The sequence below is a fragment of the Arachis ipaensis genome, chromosome B3, assembly GCF_059453495.1.
Source record: "Arachis ipaensis isolate K30076 ecotype BB chromosome B3, ASM5945349v1, whole genome shotgun sequence".
In the NCBI taxonomy this organism is placed as follows: domain Eukaryota; kingdom Viridiplantae; phylum Streptophyta; class Magnoliopsida; order Fabales; family Fabaceae; genus Arachis; species Arachis ipaensis.
In genome coordinates this window covers 68,553,349-68,560,208 of record NC_142438.1, presented here as the reverse complement: position 1 = coordinate 68,560,208, position 6,860 = coordinate 68,553,349, and the positions used below count along the sequence as shown (strand labels likewise).

General features: G+C 38.6%; 1 non-coding gene across 1 annotated transcript; it reads right to left on the bottom strand.

Annotated features, from left to right (window-relative positions):
- Positions 1-1,028: 1,028 nt before the first annotated feature.
- Positions 1,029-1,136, bottom strand: LOC148571003 (small nucleolar RNA R71). The gene has a single exon (XR_015908757.1). It is a non-coding gene; the product is annotated as a small nucleolar RNA R71 (small nucleolar RNA).
- Between the last annotated feature and the right edge of the window lie 5,724 nt (positions 1,137-6,860).

Sequence of the window (6,860 nt, the reverse complement as noted above, 5' to 3'; positions counted from 1 at the left end):
TTCAATCACATCTTTTTCAAAATCAATTTCAAAATCTCTTCTAACCTCTTATCTTTTCAAAATTGATTTTCAAATCTTTTTCAATTAATCTTATCTTTTTGTTTAATTCTTATCTTTTTCAAAACTACCTAACTAATTCTCTCTCTCTAATTTTCGAAAATCACCTTCCTCTTTTTCAAAATTCCTTTTTAATTAACTATTTATTTTAATTTTTAATTTGATTTAATTTTGTTTTTCTTTTTAAATTTTCGAATTTCAAATTTAAATTTAAATTAAAAACAAAAATATTTTTTTCTTTTCAATTATTTTCGAAAATTCTTCTCTCTCACCCCCTTCTAATTATTTATTTATCTACTAACACTTCTCTTTCTTAAAAATTCGAACCCACTCCCTCTTTCTGTGTTCGAATTTCTTTTCTTCTTCTACTCACAATAAGGACTCTCTATACTGTGACATAGAGGATTCCATATTTTTTTTTGTGTTCTCTTCTTTTTCATATGAGCAGGAACAAGGATAAGAACATTCTTGTTGAAGCTGATCCGGAACCTGAAAGGACTCTGAAGAGGAAGCTAAGGGAAGCTAAAGCACAACTCTCTGGAGAAAATCTGACAAAAATTTTCGAAAAAGAAGGAGACATGGCCGAAAATAATAACAATGCAAGGAAGATGCTTGGTGACTTTACTACACCAAAATCCAATTTACATGGAAGAAGCATCTCAACCCCTGCAATTGGAGCAAATAATTTTGAGCTAAAGCCTCAATTAGTTTCTCTGATGCAACAGAACTGCAAGTTTCATGGATTTCCATCAGAAGATCCTTTTCAGTTCTTAACTAAATTCTTGCAGATCTGTGATACTGTTAAGACCAATGGGGTTGAGTCCGAGGTCTACAGGCTTATGCTTTTCCCGTTTGCTGTAAGAGACAGAGCTAGAATATGGTTGGACTCTCAACCTAAGGATAGCCTGAACTCTTGAGATAAGCTGGTCACGGCTTTCTTAGCCAAGTTCTTTCCTCCTCAAAAGCTTAGTAAGCTTAGAGTGGATGTTCAAACCTTCAAACAAAAAGAAGGTGAATCCCTCTATGAAGCTTGGGAGAGATATAAGCAACTGACCAAAAAGTGTCCCTCTGACATGCTTTCAAAATGGACCATCCTGGATATATTCTATGATGGTCTGTCTGAATTATCTAAGATGTCATTGGACCATTCTGCAGGTGGATCCATTCACCTAAAGAAAACGCCTGCAGAAGCTCAAGAACTCATTGACATGGTTGCAAATAACCAGTTCATGTACACTTCTGAAAGGAATCCTGTGAGTAATGGGACGCCTCAGAGGAAGGGAGTTCTTGAAATTGATACTCTGAATGCCATATTGGCTAAGAATAAAATATTGACTCAGCAAGTCAATATGATTTCTCAGAGTCTGAATGGATTACAAGCTGCATCCAACAGTACTCAAGAGGCATCTTCTGAAGAAGAAGCTTATGATCCTGAGAACCCTGCAATAGCAGAGGTGAATTACATGGGGAAACCCTATGAGAATACCTATAATCCCTCATGGAGAAATCATCCAAATTTCTCATGGAAGGATCAACAAAAGCCTCAACAAGGCTTTAATAATGGTGGAAGAAACAGGTTTAGCAATAGCAAGCTTTTTCCTTCATCCACTCAGCAACAGACAGAAAATTCTGAGCAGAATCCATCTTGCTTAGCAAATATAGTCTCTAATCTATCTAAGGCCACTCTAAGTTTCATGAATGAAATAAGGTCCTCCATTAAAAATTTGGAGGCACAAGTGGGCCAGCTAAGTAAAAGGGTCACTGAAACTCCCCCTAGTACTCTCCCAAAGCAATACAGAAGAAAATCCAAAGAGAGAGTGCAATGCCATTGATTTGACCATCATGGCCGAACCTACAAGGGAGGAGAAGGACGTGAATCCTAGTGAGGAAGACCTCCTGGGACGTTCAGTGACCAATAAGGAATTTTCCTTTGAAGAACCAAAGGAATCTGAGGCTCATCTAGAGACCATAGAGATTCCATTGAACCTCCTTCGCCCTTCATGAGCTCTGATGAGTATTCTTCTTCTGAAGAGAATGAAGACGTTACTGAAGAGCAAGTTGCTAAGTACCTTGGTGCAATCATGAAGCTGAATGCCAAATTATTTGGTAAAGAGACTTGGGAAGATGAACCCCTCTTGCTCACCAATGAACTAAATGCATTGGATAGGCAGAAATTACTTAAAAAAAAAAAAAACAGGATCCTGGTAAATTCTTAATTCCCTGTAACATAGGAACCATGACCTTTGAGAAGGCTCTGTGTGACCTGGGGTCAGGCATAAACTTAATGCCACTCTCTGTAATGGAGAAACTTGGGATCTTTGAGGTGTAAGCTACCAGAATCTCATTGGAGATGGCAGACAACTCAAGAAAATAGGCTTATGGACAAGTAGAGGATGTGTTAGTAAAGGTTGAAGGCCTTTACATCCCTGCTGATTTCATAATCCTAGACACTTGGAAGGATGAGGATGAATCCATCATCCTTGGAAGACCCTTCCTAGCCACAGCAAGAGCTGTGATTGATGTGGACAGAGGAGAATTGGTCCTTCAATTGAATGAGGACAACCTTGTATTTAAGACTCAATGATCTCCTTCTATAACCATGGAGAGGAAGCATGAAAAGCTTCTCTCACTGCAGAGTCAACCAAAGCCCCCACAGTCAAACTTTTAGTTTGGTGTTGGGAGGCCACAACCAAACTCTAAATTTGGTGTTAAACCCCCACATTCAAACTCTAAGTTTGGTGTTAGGAGGTCCCAACAATGCTCTGAACATCTGTGAGGCTCCATGAGAGCTCACTGTCAAGCTACTGACATTAAAGAAGTGCTTGTTGGGAGGCAACCCAATGTTATTTAATTATATCTATTTTATATTTTTTTATTATTTCATGTTTTATTAGGTTGATGATCATGTGGAGTCACAAAAACTACTGAAAAATCAAAAACAGAATGAAAAATAGCATTAAAAACAGCACACCTTAGAGGAGGAGCATTCTGGAATTTAAACGCCAGAAACAAGCATCTGTCTGGTGTTTAACGCCAGAAACAAGCACTAAGCTGGCGTTTAACGCCAGAAACAAGCATCTACCTGGCGTTAAACGCCAGAAACAGGCTACATTTGGGCGTTTAACGCCAGAAGCAAGCAGCAGTCTGGCGTTTAATGCCAGGATTGCATAGCAAGGGCATTTTACACGCCTAATTGGAGCAGGGATGTTAAGTCCTTGGCCCCACTGGATCTGTGGACCCCACAGGATCCCCACCACTTCTTCTCTCCTCTTCACACCTTTTCATAACTCTCTTCCCCAAATACCCTTCACCAATCACCTCACTCACTCTTCCCCATCATCTCTTCACCAATCACCTCCATTACTCCTCCAAAACCATCATACAACCCACCTACACCCACCCACTCAAATTCAAACCATTCACACACCTCCATCTCCTCCATTTTCTTCTTCTTTTACTCACTTCTTTCTTCTTTTGCTCGAGGACAAGCAAACCTTTTAAGTTTGGTGTGGTAAAAGCATTGCTTTTTGTTTTTTCATAACCATTTATGGCACCTAAGGCCGGAGAAACCTCTAGAAAGAGGAAAGGGAAGACAAAAGCTTCCACCTCCGAGTCATGGGAGATGGAGAGATTCATCTCAAGGGTCCATAGCTCAGTGGTAGAGCATTTGAATGCAAAACAAGAGATCATGGACCTCAACAAGAGCATGAGAAAATTCCTCACCATGAAATCCCTGAGATACCTCAGGGGATGCACTTTCCTCCACAAAACTATTGGGAGTAAATCAACACTTCCCTAGGAGAATTAAGTTCTAACATGGGACAACTAAGGATGGAGCACCAAGAGCACTCCATCATCCTCCATGAGATTAGAGAAGATCAAAAAGCTATGGGAGAGGAACAACAAAGACAAGGAAGAGACATAGAGGAGCTCAAGAGCACCATTGGTTCTTCAAGAAGAGGAAGACACCACCCTCACTAAGGTGGACCCGTTCCTTAATCTCCTTGTTCTTATTTTCATGTTTTTTGTTTACTATGCTTTATGTTTATGTTTGTGTCTTATTACATGATCATTAGTATTTAAGTGTCTATGCCTTAAAGTTATGAATGTCCTATGAATCCATCACCTCTCTTAAATGAAAATTATTTTAATTACAAAAGAACAAGAAGTACATGGTTTTGAATTCATCCTTGAAACTAGTTTAATTATTTTGATATGGTGACAATACTTTTTGTTTTCTGAATGAATGCTTGAACAGTGCATATGTCTTTTGAAATTGTTGTTTATGAATGTTAAATATGTTGGCTCTTGAAAGAATGATGAAAAAGGAGACATGTTATTTGATAATCTGAAAAATCCCAAAATTGATTCTTGAAGCAAGAAAAGCAGTGAATAGAGAAAAGCTTGCGAAAAAAAAAGAAAAAAAAAAGAAAAGAAAAATGGCAAAAAAAAAGAGAGAAAGAAAAAGAAAAAGCAAGCAGAAAAAGCCAAAAGCTCTTTAAACCAAAAGGCAAGAGCAAAAAGCCAATAGCCCTTAAAACCAAAAGGCAAGGGTAATAAAAAGGATCCAAGGCTTTGAGCATCAGTGGATAGGAGGGCCTAAAGGAATAAAATCCTGGCCTAAGCGGCTAAACCAAGCTGTCCCTAACCATGTGCTTGTGGCGTGAAGGTGTCAAGTGAAAACTTGAGACTGAGCGGTTAAAGTCAAGGTCCAAAGCAAAAAAAAAAAAGAGTGTGCTTAAGAATGCTGGACACCTCTAATTAGGGACTTTAGCAAAGCTGAGTCACAATCTGAAAATGTTCACCCAGTTATGTGTCTGTGGCATTTATGTATCCGGTGGTAATACTGGAAAACAAAGTGCTTAGGGCCACGACCAAGACTCATAAAGTAGCTGTGTTCAATAATTAACATACTGAACTAGGAGAATTAATAACACTATCTGAATTCTAAGTTCCTATAGATGTCAATCATTCTAAACTTCAATGGATAAAGTGAGATGCCAAAACTATTCAAGAGGCAAAAAGCTATTAGTCCCGCTCATCTGATTGGAGCTAAGTTTCATTGATATTTTGGAATTTATAGTATGTTCTCTTCTTTTTATCCTCTTTGATTTTCAGTTGCTTGGGGACAAGCAACAATTTAAGTTTGGTGTTGTGATGAGCGGATAATTTATACGTTTTTTGGCATTGTTTTTACATAGTTTTTAGTATGATTTAGTTAGTTTTTAGTATATTTTTATTAGTCTTTAAATAAAATTCACATTTCTGGACTTTACTATGAGTTTGTGTGTTTTTCTGTGATTTCAGGTAATTTCTGGCAGAAATTGAGGGACTTGAGCAAAAATCAGATTCAGAGGTTGAAGAAGGACTGCAGATGCTGTTGGATTCTGACTTCCCTGCACTCAAAGTGGATTTTCTGGAGCTACAGAAGTCCAAATTGCACGCTCTCAATTGTGTTGGAAAGTAGACATCTAGGGCTTTCCAGAAATATATAATAGTCTATACTTTTTCTGAGTTTAGATGATGCAAACTGGAGTTCAACGCTAGCTCCCTGCCCTATTCTGGAGTTAAACGCCAGAAACAAGTTGCAAAGCAGAGTTAAACGCCAGAAATAGGTTACAAACTGGCGTTTAACTTCAAGAAAGACCTCTACACGTGAAAGCTTCAATGTTCGGCCCAAGCACACACCAAGTGGGCCCGGAAGTGATTTTCTGCATCATTTACTCATTTCTATAACCCTAGTAACTAGTTTAGTATAAATAGAACTTTTTACTATTGTATTTACATCTTTTTTTCATCTTTGATCAGTTTTATGCTATCTTAGACCTTTATGGGGGCTGGCCATTCGACCATGCCTGGACCATTATCACTTATGTATTTTCAACAGTAGAGTTTCTACACACCATTGATTAAGGTGTGGAGCTCTGTTGTTCCTCATGAATTAATGCAAAGTACTATTGTTTTTCTATTCAATTCAAGCTTATTCCTATTCTAAGATATTCATTCACACCCAAGAACATGATGAATGTGATGATTATGTGACGCTCATCACCATTCTCACCTATGAACGCGTGCCTAACAACTACTTGCGTTCTACATGAAGATGAGATAGAATGAGTATCTCTTAGGTATCTAATATAGGGGACCGAGTCCAAGATATTAGAATCTTCGTGGTATAAGTTAGAATCCATGGACGGCCATTCCTGAGATCTAGAAAGTCTAAACCTTGTCTGTGGTATTTCGAGTAGGATTTGGGAAGGGATGGCTGTGACGAGCTTCAAACTCGCGAGTGCTGGGCGTAGTGACAGACGCAAAAGAAGTATTGAATCCTATTCCAGTATGATCGAGAACCGACAAATGATTAGCCATGCAGTGACAGCGCATTGGACCATTTTCACTGAGAGGACGGGATGTAGCCATTGACAATGGTGATGCCCAACATAAAGCTTGCCATGGAAAGGAGTATGAAGGATTGGATGAAGACAGCAGGAAAGCAGAGGTTCAGGAGGAACAAAAGCATCTCTATACACTTATCTGAAATTCTCACTAATGAATTACATAAGTATTTCTATCTTTATTTTACGTTTTATTTATCTTTTAATTATCAAATCTCTAAAACCATTTGAATCCGCCTGACTGAGATTTACAAGGTGACCATAGCTTGCTTCAGGCCGACAATCTCCGTGGGATCGACCCTTACTCACGTAAGGTTTATTACTTGGACGACCCAGTGCACTTGCTAGTTAGTTGTGCGAAGTTGTGACAAAGTGTGATTCACGTTTGAGAGCACCAAGTCTTTGGCG